This window comes from Elgaria multicarinata, chromosome 2, assembly GCF_023053635.1.
Source record: "Elgaria multicarinata webbii isolate HBS135686 ecotype San Diego chromosome 2, rElgMul1.1.pri, whole genome shotgun sequence".
NCBI lineage: Eukaryota > Metazoa > Chordata > Lepidosauria > Squamata > Anguidae > Elgaria > Elgaria multicarinata.
In genome coordinates this window covers 160,255,009-160,270,722 of record NC_086172.1, presented here as the reverse complement: position 1 = coordinate 160,270,722, position 15,714 = coordinate 160,255,009, and the positions used below count along the sequence as shown (strand labels likewise).

Genomic DNA, 15,714 nt, shown 5'->3' with positions numbered 1-15,714 from the left:
CCAAGTAATCTTCATAAATATTAGTAAAACTTTTACTAATATTTTTGAGGATTACTTGGTTCCACCCTTGCCTTTGGCTATTTTTTACTCCTGCCTGACATAACAGCCTACTGTGGCTTAATTTACTCTCGAGAGCTGTCACGGTGTGCCTGGTGACCACAGGTGCTATTTTTGCATGGTGCCCAGCTTGCCCTGTTGTTGTGCCCACCTGGGCAGCAGGGGCTGTTTGAGGGTTAGGCAAGTAACCCACAACTTGTTTTAGGATTATTTGAAGGTTGGCTAATCCTCAAGCAACCTCTGCCACCTGGGTTCACATAACCCTGCTAGCCAAACAGCACATGGATGAATTATGCTATGATGGGCGGTCATGATATGTGAACAGGGCTACTGACTTCACCTGAGTGCACTGTATATTTTTTACTATACCTCTTAAGCTGGTCTGCTTGATTACTAGATGATGTGAAACAAGATCAGACACACAAGTACCAGGCTTTAAAAGCAATTTCTGTACTCTCAATGTAGAAAGGGCTCCTTTGTGTATCTCTGCTTCTAGCCAACTGGACTGAAGCCCCCATTCTGGCCCAGCATGTATGACCAGAAGGAATACTATAGACAAATAGATCAGTCTGCAGTAGTGACCTTGTCAACCTGTTCAGGAGACAGGTCCACCTGCTGGTTAAGGCTTTCGGTTAAGCAGCAGGGTTTAAGGTGTCTTTTGTGATGTGTTTTACTAAACCCTGCTCACTCACTAATCACAGTCAGACCGTCTGCAACAGGGTTAGTGGCTCTAACCATGGCTTAAAGTGTTGTGTGCAACAGCATGGCTTGTGGTTAGTGCTAATCCCAGCGAACCACAATTTCGCTAACCACAGAGCCTGAAGCGCCATCGGAATAGGCCCAGTAAGAGGTTAGCATGTTGATTGGCTGCCAGAAGCTGACCACTGATCTAGGTTTGCACACATAGTTGAACTATGGGATTGTATCCAGAGGAAAAAAGACTGCAAGCAACTCATGAATGTTTAGATCCAATACAGATTGTTCAGAGTAAGTAACAGGCAGTCACTATTGTGTTTTAGTTTCCTGTTCCAGGTCAGATGCCTGTATATGTACTTCAGACATAAACTGACACAAAGCATTTTGTTCATCAACATGAACTTGAGGAACATGAATTTCACTGGAACTTTTAAGAACCTAATTATGAATGCTGTAGTATGAATAACTTTATAAGGTACAATGTATTATGTGAAAGTGTAAAATAATATATAGAATTAAACTCAAAATCTCTTTACATAGATCTGTAGGGTGGTACTTTTCACAATGTGTTCATATTGACAGTCTCACACATTTCTGATTTTTCTCAAGCCTCATTTGCACATAACTGTAGTACCCTGTTGAAATACTAGTTTAGAAAAGCCTCCATCCTTCTTCCCAAAAACCAGTTACCACCACACTCCTCTGTCTATGAGGAAGGCATTGCAGCAAATTTCTATTAAGTAACTCTAGTGTGGAGTAGTATTGTAGAGCATAACCCAAAGGTTTCCCGTAATTTCCTATAAAAGCCCTTCTCAAAGAGAAAAGCAGAGAAGCCTATGCATGCATGAAGCTTCATCCATATATCACAGCTAGGTCACAGCCTTGTGGCATGTTTCTGTAGGCTTTTGTGTTTTGTCTTTAAAAAATGATCAATCTGTATTTAAGGATGCACAACAGTACATCCTTAGTTAAGGTTTGGTGGGAGGAAGGCATTCTACCATGATAAAGGGGTAATCTGGGGTTTGGTCATTCTAACATTCATAAAATCAGAAATGTTTCACCAATCTTTCTGAAATTTAATTGTGCCAGAAAGAAAAGTTGGTTTTACATAACCTGAAAATGTCAAGAAGATTGGTGAAAGATTGAGGGAAGGAGGGCAGTTTAATGGACAGCACCATGTACATTGATGGTGCTATATAAATAATAATAATAATGTAGAAAAACAACTTCGGCCAAAGTGTGTGTTAAATAAACCTTGGTGATTTTTTTGTCCACCTTTTGTGATCATATGAAGGCTTACCCAATTAAAATCCTGATGATTTCCTTTTCCTTTGATCTCATATTATTTAAAAAATAAATTTCCTTTTTTTAAAAAAATATAGTGCTAATGAATGCCTATGGAAGCTCATAACATGGCACTCAGAATGGGGAGGGGGAGGAGGTAATACCTGCCGTCTGGAGTAAAAGCAGAAGCAGCAAGCAGCTATGAATTTCTGTGACCTGTATGTGTACATGTGGAAAAGCAATATTCTCCATCCTCTCCTCATGGTTTATCTGCTTTGGGAGAATGAATTTCACTTGCACTTTCTGTCTCCTTAGGAAGGATGTGGCGTTAAATCTTGTGAGCCTTAACTCCCAATTTCCCTGCTTTTTTGTGCTTGGTTGAAAGCTCTAGAGCCTTAATGTTGTTTTGTAAACCATAGTTGTTGTTTTATTTAATGGTTTATAATAGTCCGCATTTATAATTGTGTAGTGAATTTGTAAGCCATAAAAAGGACCCTTGAATTTCCATATGTTATGTCAGCAGCAACTGATGTAAAAAAAATATTGAAATGGAGTCTTATCAAGACAACCTGCAAATGTGATACTTATCTTCTTCTTTTTTACTATGTAATATACTTGTAAAATAATAGCAAAACACAATTCATTTAGCTTGAAATCCATAACATCCTCAGTCTCATAGCAGTAGAGCATTGTTTTCAACAGTAAAAACGTGGATATGTGCACTCTTAGATCTTAATTGTTACAATATTGCCTCCTCCATCACCAGCCTTTTACAGCTTATGCTTTTGACAGCAATTTCAACTTGCTGCAAATGCTGAATCATGTTTACATTTTGTAATCAAGCTGGCTCACTAATACAAATCATATCCACTTGTACTGGATTTCTATGAAAGGGAAAAGCAATATAAGCTATACATAGCTTAACGTAGAGGAACTTTTTGTGTACACGTATATTTTTTTACATATTTGTCAAAGTTCGCTTTTTGTGGTATCATTTTGTATATAGTTCGCTAGTGCAAAACAAATAAACACTGTATAATAGTATGAAAACTAGGAGCCACTCTGGAAAATAATTGCTGTACTTCATTTTTCCTTAGATTGCTTAAAACACTGTCTCCCACTCCCAACACTAACTATTCTTTGAGCAGAGCATATTACCACCAATCTTGATGTATATTGAAGGGCAAAGGCCTCATACAAATGAGGTTCCGTTCAATACAATTTGCCCATGATTTTGTCAGCTGGTGTCATTTCCAAAATAAACATTCTAAACTGCTTTTTGTGTGAATCCTCTTGTGTAGATAAATGGTAGGAACTGTAAGAAGACAGTTGTGAATGGAAATGATCGCATTTCCCCCCATAGGGTCTAAACTGGCAGGAAGGGAGACCAAAGGGGTCATGTAGTCCAGCCCTCTGACAATAGCACAAACCATCTCACTTAACATATTTTCACACATCATACCCTGAAATCCAAGCTACAGCATGCTTAAAGTGGAGGACAAGTGGCTGGATCTCACAGCCCTTGATGACTGGACTATCAAGTGTTGACATGTATCTCTGAATGAGATTGATCCAGCACCAGTGATAGAACTTTCATGGATGTTTCACCTTGACCGTAATGGAATTGTTTCACACAGCTGCCAACTGTCAATGAGAAATCAAGGGGATCTCTGCATATATCAACCAGCATTAAGGTTACTACACAAGCTGTAGGACAAGTTCACTCCTCTCAAGCAATTGAGGTCACCTAACCTACATTAGCCACTTCAATTTGGGGTGGGAGGGAGAGAGAAAAATGGGTGTCAGATTCTGAGTGTGCGCAGTTTTTTATTCCTATTCTTCTCTGTGTCCTGTCTATGATTGAAAACAACCCTTGATAAACCACATTAAGGGAATAACCGAAGATCATCTTCAGGGGTGGAGGTAGGTTACTGAAACACTGAAGTATCCCCAAGTATGGAGCACTACAGTAAGTGGTATGTTAATAGTTTATTTTTTAAAAAATAAATACTGGGTTGGATGTGTACACACAATGAAGCTTTATCTTGCCCTCCTCCTCTGCAGCTCCTGTGTCCCCAAAAGCTGCTGCTGCTGTTGTTGTTATTATATCCCGCCTTTTCCCCAGTACTGGGACTCAAGGCGGGTTTACAAGATTAAAACATGTACAATTAAAACATATAAATATAAATTACAAAAGTTAAAATAGAATTAAACCTACAGTAAAATTAAAAACATGTTAAAATTTTAAAAACAAGCAGGTTAAAAGGGGGGATCCAACTAGTATAGTTCCAAAAGCCTGCTGAAACAAAAAAGTTTTTGCCTGTCTCCAAAACTAGCACAGAGGGAGGGAGCCTAGCCTCCCTGGGAAGGGAGTTCCAGAGCTTTGGAGCAGCCCCTAAGAAGGCCCTCTCCCGCGTACCCATCAGGCGTGCCTGGGATGTTGGTGGGACCGAGAGAAAGGCCTCCCCAGAAGATCTCAGAGCATGGGCAATACGGTGTTTCAGATAACCTGGACCCGAGCCATAAAGTGAGTCAGGGCCCTCAGAAAAAGTATTTGGATGTCATGTGGGGGACTGCAATGGAAGGGGACAATTAGTGAAAATCAGGCGGAGACATCTTGCGAGTAGGGCTATGATTGGGAGAAGGCAGTGTTGGGAAAGCATTCTTGCCTGAGTTGACTTCAGCTCATGCAACTTTGGATCCAAACCATATTTTGATTGATAGATAGATAGATAGATAGATAGATAGATAGATAGATAGATAGATAGATATCCTGTAATGTCTATACTGATAACTGAGAAGTGGTGAATGACAAATTAAATTCTCAAAAACAGCACAATAAAAACCACAATCAAATAATTTAAGCCGTTTGAGAAGCTCCATCAGCACGTAAGCCTGAGCTGGGCCCTGTCTCTTTGGCCTAAGCCTGCCGGTATACTGCAGGGATGACAAGAGGCAATTATGGTGGATCATGTCCCTCTGCATTTACTCTTGCAGCTTGTACTGCATTCCCTCAAGCTTCATGTACCATTTAATCCAGCGATCCATGCTGACGTCCAGAGAGTGAGTATTCAAATGCTATTTGCTTCAGAATTGTGTAGGTTGTTGGCCTAGCTGAGGTATATCGGCTGATGCGTCTTCCTATGAAGTGTAAACTGTAAGAGTCTTAGAATAGCCCCTAAAACACATCTTTGGCAACCACCTAGTGACTGTATAAATTAGATAAAGAACAACCCTTTCCATAGTTTCAAAGCCATTTTTCCTCTGGGGAATAAATTGAGATTGTGCGAGCCTCTAATGTGGAATCTTGATACGATGCGATGGAGGAAGGGTTCTCAATGCACAGCATTCAAATGAAATGGAGCATCTCAAATGTTGGCATTGTAACTACAACTGATGAAAGTACTGTGGCAGTCACAGAACCACACTTTTTAATTTTATTTTAGCACTGCTCTAGGAGGAAGCTTCATTATTTCATTATATACTTCCCATGATGGCTAACAAACAGTCAGCTCCATTTAGAGTGCAATTCCAAGGCTTTCAGGAGGAGATTGTGGACATGAAGACAAAAATGCAGGACCACGCCCTGTGACAAATCCAGATGCCATCTTTGTCCCTGTATCAACTTCTGCAACCTGGTGCCATCCAAATGTGTTGGACTATGGTGATCATCAACTCCCAGATGGCATGGCCAATGGCCAACTCTCTAACGATTTAAGGTCAACATCCTCAAACAAAGGAACTTCAAAGGGAGACTCCAGCATAAAACTGCTGAAATTCAGGAGGAAATTCAGGTCTATCACTTGTGGCCTGAATTGAGACTGGTTTACCAAGGCCAGGATGTTGGTGTTCTCACCAGCGTTGCCTTGTTTATTATCACTGCAACAAATTTGCTTTTATGTCAATATCACCACCTGTTCTTTTTGTATTTGGTTTCCCTCTGATCTCACTCCCCTTGATTTGTTGAAATTTGTAATTTCAACAAATCTTGCCCATGAAAGTTTTTATCTCCTCCTCCTCCTCCTCCTCCAGTCTAACACAGCTACCTGTCTAGAAATTGTAACAATATTCTAATTTTGTTCTTTCAAGCTCTGATTTGGGGGTTTAGTTGATTTATTTTAAACCCATATAGGGTTATCACTCATAACCCTTTACCCACAGGATTCACAGGATTTCCACACCAAAGTCACAGTGTTTCTATTTCAGCCTTCTCCAACTTAGAGCATCATCACATGAGGGAAATCGCGTTTGCTTACCGCCGTTTCTCTGCCTGCACATTTGTCCCTCATTACTTCCTCTTTTGAAACAGGAAGGAAACAATGTGCACGTGGCCCATTCAGTGGGCTGTGTTGATCCCGCTGCTTCTCCTGCACACAGCAAGAGATAGCGGCAACTTCAGTCTTTAAAAATAAGTCGGACTTACTGGGATGGGTTTTTTTGTCTCATGAAGAAGGCTAGAAGGGGCAAGAGGAGATACTCGGGAGGCTGACAACATTGTGAGAGGGACCTGTGAAAATCTGTGAGTGCCCAGTAATGAGTGTGCAATAAAACACTTGTCTGATGGAGCTCTGCCTTCCAGATGTACTGGACTGCAACTCCTATGGCCAATGTTCATGCCAGCTGGGAATTATGGGAATTGCAGTCATAGAATAGCACAGTTGGAAGGGGCCTACAGGGCCATCGAGTCCAACCCCCTGCTCAATGCAGGAATCCACCCTAAAGCATCCCTGACAGATGGTTGTCCAGCTGCCTCTTGAATGCCTCTAGTGTGGGAGAGCCCACAACCTCCCTAGGTAACTGGTTCCTTTGTCGTACTGCTCTAACAGTCAGGAAGTTTTTCCTGATGTCCAGCTGGAATCTGACTTCCTTCAACTTGAGCCCGTTATTCCGTGTCCTGCACTCTGGGAGGATTGAGAAGAGATCCTGGCCCTCCTCTGTGTGACAACCTTTTAAGTATTTGAAGAGTGCTATCATGTCTCCCCTCAATCTTCTCTTCTCCAGGCTAAACATGCCCAGTGCTTTCAGTCTCTCTTCTTAGGGCTTTGTTTCCAGACCCCTGATCATCCTGGTTGCACTCCTCTGAACATGCGCCAGCTTGTCTGCATCCTTCTTGAATTGTGGAGCCCAGAACTGGACGCAATACCCTAGATGAGGCCTAACCAGGGCTGAATAGAGAGGAACCAGTACCTCACGTGATTTGGAAGCTATACTTCTATTAATGCAGCCCAAAATAGCATTTGCCTTTCTTGCAGCCATATCACACTGTTGGCTCATATTCAGCTTGCGATCTACAACAATTCCAAGATCCTTCTCGTTTGTAGTATTGCTGAGCCAAGTATCCCCCATCTTGTAACTGTGCATTTGGTTTCTATTTCCTAAATGTAGAACTTGGCATTTATCCCTATTAAATTTCATTCTGTTGTTTTCAGCCCAGCACTCCAGCCTATCAAGATCACTTTGAAGTTTGTTTCTGTCAAACAGATCTGGAAGGTGCCAGATTAGGGAAAGCTATTCTACAACAAAGTAACCTTTGAAGTGGTGCTAGGAATTCTGGCCCTGCATCGCTAAGAAATGTTGATTACACCGCTGGGATGTTTTTCTTGAGAGTGAACAGTTGTGCCAGTAGAGGGAGCTCCGTCACCATCTTCTTGGCTCCAGCACTCGCACACAGCCCCGCCTCTGCTCAAAGAGGCTTTCAGAGGTATCTGTACAGAAACCAACTCCATGTGCTCCCTCTGTTGTTTCCTTAAATCTCAGGAAGCACGTCTTAGTTCCAAGTTGCATTTCAAGGGTTAAAATGGGGGCATCATGCCAGATCTGAAGGTGACGTAAAAGATATGTTCTCTGAGTAAAATAAAAACAACCACCAGATTTGTGAAAGGCGTCTGATAGCCTAGTGGCAGCTTGAGAGGGCCTTTGGACGGGATGCTTCCAGTGCAGCCCCCATCCCCTTCTCCTCACTGCTCTTGCAAGCAGAATTTTGGAAGAAAGCCCGCTTGCTTGCTTCTTCTGGGCCCCATCAGCACCACCTCCCAGTGAAACAGAGCAGAAAGCATGCAGAAGTCGCTGTTCCTTCTCCTTGCTCCTCCCAAAGTCACCGGGTGGGTTTCCATGGCCGAGTGGAAACTGACTAGAACCCAGATCTCCCAATTCCCAGTCTGAAACTTTAGCCACTACACCACATTGTTTCCTTCCTCTTTCAAAAGAGGAAGTAATGAGGGACAAACGTGCAGGCAGAGAAGTGACGGTAAGCAAACGCGATTTTGCCCGTGTGATGACGCTCTATAACAGTGGTGATGGTGTGAGTAATGCCATGTTGCAAATCCCATGGTGCTACACTGTTGTTTGCATTTGCAACATCATGCTTCAGGAATCCTTCTCCTGTAGGCACTTCCCCAAGATCAGCTTTATGCCAGAGGTGTCTGGTTGAAATCTCTTTGCAGAGCTGAGCCTGCCATCCTGCAAGTCTCAGCTTGCATCGCAACAGGCACAGGAGGTAAAGTGACTGCCTGTAAGCTATTATTTATTTATTTGAAGTATTTTTGTGCTGTTCCTCCCAGAGCGGCTGACATATAATCGATTAAACAAGACTGCCCCTGCCAGCAGGCTTGCAGTCCAAGAAGGCGCAGCACAGAAGGAAAAAGGAGAGGAGGGAAGAGGGGAAATAATTCTTCCAGCAGGGCTGGTGGAAAAGCCCTGCTTCCCCTTCTCATCTCTCTGTACAGCCTGCTGGAATACAGTCAGGGCGGACTCCACGATTGAGGGGTATTAGGCAAGGTCTCTCCCCCACCAAAATATAACAGGTGGCATTGGGCAGGGCCCCGATTTTCTTTTACTAGGGTGGCATGCTGTAAAGAGGCTGTAAAAGAACCTGCCATTTTCTTTCCCCCCGGAATGCTTTTAAATATTGGTGAGCAGCACCAGTCCCAAAGAGCCCCAGCATTTGCCCCATCATGCCGGTTGCTGATGCCGAGATTGCATACAGCAGCCTTCCCAAAACTGGTATCCCTCAAGATGTGTTGGATTACAGCCATTGGCCCTGCTGGCTGAGGATTGTAGAATGTCTTCACACAGGAAAATCATGTTTGCTTACCATCGTTTCTCCGCCCACGCATTTGTCCCTCATTACTTCCTCTTTTGAAAGAGGAAGGAAACAACATGCACGTGGCCCATTCAGCGGGGTGTTTTGATTGCGCTGCTTCTCCTGCACATAGCAGGAGATAGGGGTAACTTCCATCTTGCTGGGGTGTTTTTTTTTGGTGGTGCGAAGAAGGCTAGAAGGGGTAAGAGGAGTGCGGGAGGCAGATTATGTTGTGAGAGGGACCTGCGAAAATCTATGAGTGCCCAGTAATGAGCGTGCAATAAGAAGCTTGTCTGATGGTGCTCATAGTCTAAAACTGTGGCTGCTATAAACCTTTGGTCCTGATATCTAGGGCTTGTCTATACAGCTTGTTTTTTTGTTGTTGTTTATTCGTTCAGTCGCTTCCGACTCTTCGTGACTTCATGGACCAGCCCACCCCAGAGCTTTCTGTCGGCTGTCGCCACCCCTAGCTCCCCCAAGGTCAAGTCTGTCACCTCCAGAATATCATCCATCCATCTTGCCCTTGGTCAACCCCTCTTCCTTTTGCCTTCCACTTTCCCTAGCATCAGCCTCTTCTCCAGGGTATCCTGTCTTCTCATTATGTGGCATCACATCTGGGGCTAGTTGAACTTATCCTCTGTTCTTCCCCAGTAGCATTTTGACCATCTTCCGACCTGGGGGTCCCATCTTCCGATGGTATACTGACATATCTCTGGTTGTACTGATCCATTTAGTTTTCACGGCAAGAATACTGCGGTGGGTTGCCATTACCTTCCCCAGGGATCGTATTTAGTCTGACCTCTCTACCATGACCTTCCCGTCTTGGGTGTTCCTTCATGGTTTAGCTCATGGCATCCAACTTAATTTCACATGTTCGTGCTTTAGGGCACATGACGCAGTTGTCCATTCGCTGTAGCGACGGGTTTTTAGCGCGATAATGCGCATCTTCGCATTCGCGATTTACTGCAACTTTTAGATCATGCCCGAGTTTGCACCACGTTATGATTATATGTCTTTGGGGGAGTTAAATCGCATTTTGATATGTGGGCGGAGCTATGGGGGTAGGACAACGTGATTAGCTGATTTCCCACCAATTGGCTGCCTCATTCCTTCGCTCCAGTTTTAGTTTGAATTCTCTGATTCTGCAGAGTTCCACAGAGAAAGCTACTTAAAACATTTTTTTTTTTTTATGTATTGCATTTTTATACCGCCCAATAGCAGAAGCTCTCTGGGCGTTTCCCAAAAATAAAGAGCAGGAAACGGGCAGCCAGAGGAAGGAGATGTGTTATTCTGCCTCGTTCCTTTCCCTCTGCTGCCTCGTTCCTCCCACCCCCGCTCCTGGATTGTCTGTTCTATGAATCTGCGGAGCTCCACATATAACATTTATAACTTCGCTCCTCTCTCCTCCGTAGCTTCGTCTATGTGATAATGCCATAATGTGCATGTGCTTATTTATAACTCACTATAAAAATAAATAAATTCAGGAAATAAATTGGTGTTGCTGCTGCAGTGTGACGCTCTTTACCTACATTCGAATCAACAAAAATTCGGGTTTACATTTAATGAGGAGCAATCCCGTTGTTGTATAGACGGGGGCCTAGTCCTTGCAGCCTCCCTGTCCACATCTTGCAAAGCTCCTGGGATCGTCCCGAGAGAGCACATAACTCCTATTCCCAGCTGAAACTGACATTGCAAAAACATGTTCCTTTGGCCATTTTCCAATGGCTTTCCCGCCATTTTTAAAAATAGGAGTTGGAATTTGTAACATTGGAAGTTGCTCCCAGTTACATGTGAGATGAGTCCTCTGATTTCTGAGGGTTTTTCTGTAACATTTTGCTTTCGACAGCCTAACCTCTGATCTTCTGGAGTTTCTCAGAGTTGATATTAGTACTGTACTACTCTACGCTGAACTTTTCACACTCTGCCACTGCTAGCTGTTCAAGTCATGCAAAGAAAGGACCTCTGCTTTTATACGGAAAGGTCACATCTTTTGCTATTTCAGTGCAGACCTTTTTGATTTCACCCTAAGGGAAAACGACTCATAGAGTTCCGTCAGATGAGTGTTTTATTGCACGCTCATTACTGGGCACTCATGGATTTTCGTGGGTTCCTCTCACAACGTCATCTGCCTCCCAGCCCTTCTAGCCTTCTTTGTGACACAAAAAACACACACCCCAGTTTCTTTTTAAAGATGGAAGATGCTGCTATCGCCTGCTGTGTGTAGAAGAAGCAGCGGGATCAAAACGGGTCACTGAATGGACCACTGTGCGTGTTGTTTCCTTCCTCTTTCAAAAGAGGAAGTAATGCGGGACAAATGCGTGAGCGGAGAAGCAATGGCAAGCGAACACGATTTTCCCTTGTGTGGTGACACTCTTAGTTGTACTTCCCCACAATAGCTAATACCTATCACTTCCTTTTTAAAAGGTATAAATAAATCCTTTGCCACAATAACATTTTTCCAGTAAGGCACATTTTATCCAGGCATAACAGCAGATCAAAACAATGACAACAACACTTTTATCATTGGCAGGGATCTCTTTTTCCACTCTTGCCATTTTGGCTTCAAACCTGCTCTGACTAGCCATCATCAAATCAGTTGCATGGCTTTAAAAAACCAACAAAACTCCAATAAGAATGAGCCAGAGTATGAAATAGGCTGCTTCTTGTTCTCTGTCAGAGACTTGGGAGTGTCTTCATGGTGCTAGGTTGGTGCCACCTCCCTTCTCAGCCCTGCACTTTCCTTTTCCTGGGGCAGAGTTGGGTAATCCTGATGCCGAGGAGGGAGCGTGGGGTTTCTGGGCAGCCATCTGGGACCCAGAGCTGCCCCCACCCTCTTTCTGGCAGAAGGCGACCAATCGCTAGTCGCCTTCCACCAGGCTCCACCCCTGGGATGGCCCTGGATTGGCGGCAGAGCAATGTTACACGGCGGAAGCGTAATGTTGACATCATTCCCTTTGAAAAAGTCAGGGTAAATTCCCAACTTTGTCAAATTGGAGCATTGTGGGGAAGCCCCACGATGGCTGTGAAGCTGCACCCACATGATCTAACCAACGGGGCACAGATCCAGAGCCACCACAGGGCTTTTCTTGCATGTAGACAGCCCTGGTTGGTCTGTGCAAGTCTAGCTCCATTGACTTCAATTTGTGTGGTGTTACAGTGACTGACATGCTGGTTCTACAGAATTATTATTATTATTATTATTATTATTATTATTATTATTATTATTATCTAAGCAATACTTCTGGCAATAAGAGGAGCACTTGAATCACATGATTGGAAATTAGTGCCCGTTACTCATGATCCAGGCAGGGCTGCTCCCAGCACACATTGGGACAAACTAGGTAGCTATTCCAAAATCCTAGGACTGCTGTCTAAGAACATAGGAAGTGCCCTGCTGGATCAGACCAAGGGTCCATCTAGTTTAGCACTCTGTTCACACAGTGGCCAACCACCCATCAGCCAGAGACCAACAAAGCTGGACATGGTGCATCAGCACCCTTCCACCCATGTTCCCCAGCAACTGGTGTACATAGGCTTACTGCCTCAAATACTCGAGATAGCACACAACCATCAGGGCTAGTAGGCATTGATAGCCTTCTCCTCCAGGAATTTGTCCAGCCCCCTTTTAAGGCCATCAAAATTGATGTCACTGCTTCAGCTATGTTAATATAAGTAGGGTGGGTGTGGGTGTGGGAAGACCTTTTACTTTTAGGAAGAGACCCACAGGGTACGGATGTATTTAGTTCACAAATTGTAAGAACTTGTCTAGTTTGAAACATCATTTTTAGGCGGACATGACGCTTGCTTGCTTCCTGGCTCGCGTGCCTAACCTTACGTCATTCACAGAATTTTACAGTGGGACCAGACAACAATGGCTCTCTCTGGTAAGCCTCCTTGGTTTCTTCTCCTAAGAAAAATTAATTAAGAAGGAAAAGATGAAATAGCTGCACCATGCTGTTTGATTGTTATTTCCAAGAGCCTCCGTCTAGAAGCACCCACTGCCTCCATGACTGGTTAAGGAACAGTCCATTTATTCTGGATTAATTAATCTGGATTAAAATAACAACAACAACAACAACCATAATAATAATTTTATTTCTTACCTGCCTCTCCATTCTGATCGAGGCAGGGAACAACAATGAACACTAAAATACATAAAACTGAATTAAAACATAATATACATTGTTAAAAACATCCTAAAAAACATCCTAAAAATATTCTAAAAACATCTTAAAACCTGTAGAGTCTGGCCATCCTCAGAGGAGAACTTCAAGGAGGCATTTCCCCATCCTTTATATGCAGAGGCTATTTAGGAATCTGGCAGGAAAGTTGATTTTTCAGCTCCCAGTATAGACACATGCTACGAGCTGGAGAAAGACACATTTATCTACAACATTTAAAAAAGGGTATTCCAGTTTTGTAACTTTCTTTCAAAACTGAATGGCTCTCTAGGTTCATTTTTCAATTTCACCAGTGGCAGCCTTCTTGCTGAGCAGAAGCAGGTTCTTGCTCAGAGATGACTCCGTCGGAGGGGTTTTGTGCTCACATTCCTCAACTTCTTCCAAAAGGCTTTCCAGGTGCAAGTTGCAAAAGGCCTGACCGCTGCTTAAACTTCAGCATTCTTGCTTCATTTCCTTGAAGGCTCAGGATGTTTCATTCATGTCTAGTTTGACCTTAAGGTTGAACTAGACATGACGTTGGGTGATCCATGATCGAAAGCCCCGGTTTCATTTGCAGGCCGTGTATTTATCTGTTGAATCATATCCGGGCAACCTTTGCAGAAGCAAAGCTTCTCCTCCTCCCAACCATCCATTTCCCCCTGCCGCCACTGTAGCTGCTACTCTGAAGAGGGAAACGGAGTTATTATTGTCCAATGACATTTTGTGGACATTTGCATGAAATAATCCCCCCCCCAACACCCCAAAAAGAACTTTGGAGAAAGGAGTTTCAACTTTGGGGGTGGGGGTCAGAGGGTCTGTGAACAAAGCCGGCACCGGGAGCTCGTTTACACGGGCACTTTACCCAGGGGTAGCTTCGGAGTGGCGGCAGGTGATCAACATGATGCAGCCATCACTCCGAAGCAACACAGGAGCAAAGCCCCAAAGCTCCACACGAAAGAAGTCGGGTACTTACCCTGACTTTTTTAGCTTGACGTCAGGCTCCGCAGCTTTGCGGAGCCTTTTTAAGGCGGGGGGGGGGAATTAAAGGGGTTGTTGGAAGGGGGCAGACAGAGAGCTACAGGCTCCACACTGCAAAGAAATAAATATTTTTTTTAAAAAAAATGGGGGTGGGTGGGAGGAGAAGAACGGGGCAGCAGGGAGGCTGCTCCCACTCCTGGGACAAGCACTGGGGAAGGGGAGGAATGGGGCAGCCGGCTCTCCTCCCTCTGAGCTCGCTCTGGCTGCTCCGGTCCATTTTTTAAATATTTAGATCCGAAGGTTCGCACCTAAAGATTAAAAATTAAAAAACGGGAGGGGGAGGAACGGGGCAGCCAGAGTGAGCTCAGAGGGAGGAGAGCCGGCTGCCCTGTTCCTCCCCTCTCCTCGGTTTTGCCAGAGGCGGCAGCGGCAACTCTGATTTGGTGCTTCTTCCCATGCAGATGCTAGGAAGGAGCGTCAATTTGGGAGCCTGGGCTTTGGGGCGCAGACCCGAGGCCGTCAAGACGGGGGCCTGTTTGCCACACACATGCATAGTGCTTTGCCTGTCCACCCAGGACAGTCTGGCCCTAGAACAGCATCTAAAGTCAGAAATCAGGATCTTGAACAAGGGGAAAAGCACTGCAGACAGCATTATATCTATCATTAGATGTTTAATTTATGAATATTAGGGTTCTTATGGGAAAATATTAATTTTAAATGTACTCACTTTGTATTAAATGTTATACTTTGTATAATCCTTAACTTTATTTTTTATCACCTGGGAGTGGTAGTCCCCCAACATCTGGAAGGCCAGATGTCCCCCACCCCTTCACTGCACAACTATTGCCCTAATAGTGTTGTTGTCCCACATGTTTCACCTTATTCAGTGGTCACCCTTTTGCATCTGTCTGTAAAAGCCAAGCAAGCGAAAAATCAGGTTCCAAAAATAATGACCAACTTCCCCCACAAAAGCCCCTGGACAGCTTTGACACTGTCTGAACAAGAAATCCAGGAATGAGGACATATGGAAGAGAGCACAGCACAGTGGGTAAGGAAGCAACGTGGTGGGGAGAAGCGGCAGAATGGCACGGGTGTCTGTGCTTCCGTGACTTCTGTGCACTCAACTTTACTTGAACTCTGAGAGAATGAATGGCGCAGCCATTGAAGATGACAATTCCCGCAGATGGTAATACAAACCTGGTGATGCAGACTGTGAGGTCATCGGTGCTTTGCCAAATTTGCTGAGAGCAGGCTACCATGCAAGGCAGAGAAATTCGAGTCTGGCAGGTATTCTACAGTTTTGGGTGAATTAGACCACTTTTAATCCAACTTTTTTTAAATAACAGAATGTGCTGAGATCTCCTGCTATGTGCAGGAAAAGAGACACGATAGAAACGGCCCCTGAATGGGCTATGTGGTCTTTGTTTACTTCTTTTTTCCCCTGGGAAGAAAGAGGAA

General features: G+C 44.0%; 1 protein-coding gene across 1 annotated transcript in view; it reads left to right on the top strand.

Annotated features, from left to right (window-relative positions):
- The window catches only part of ATG2B (autophagy related 2B), a 64,498-nt gene extending 61,185 nt beyond the window's left edge, over positions 1-3,313 (top strand). Inside the window, exon 43 of the mRNA XM_063118016.1 lies at positions 107-3,313. The gene's annotated coding sequence lies outside the window, so the exon portion shown is untranslated. The remainder of the gene's footprint in view (positions 1-106) is intronic.
- The last annotated feature ends 12,401 nt before the right edge of the window (positions 3,314-15,714 follow it).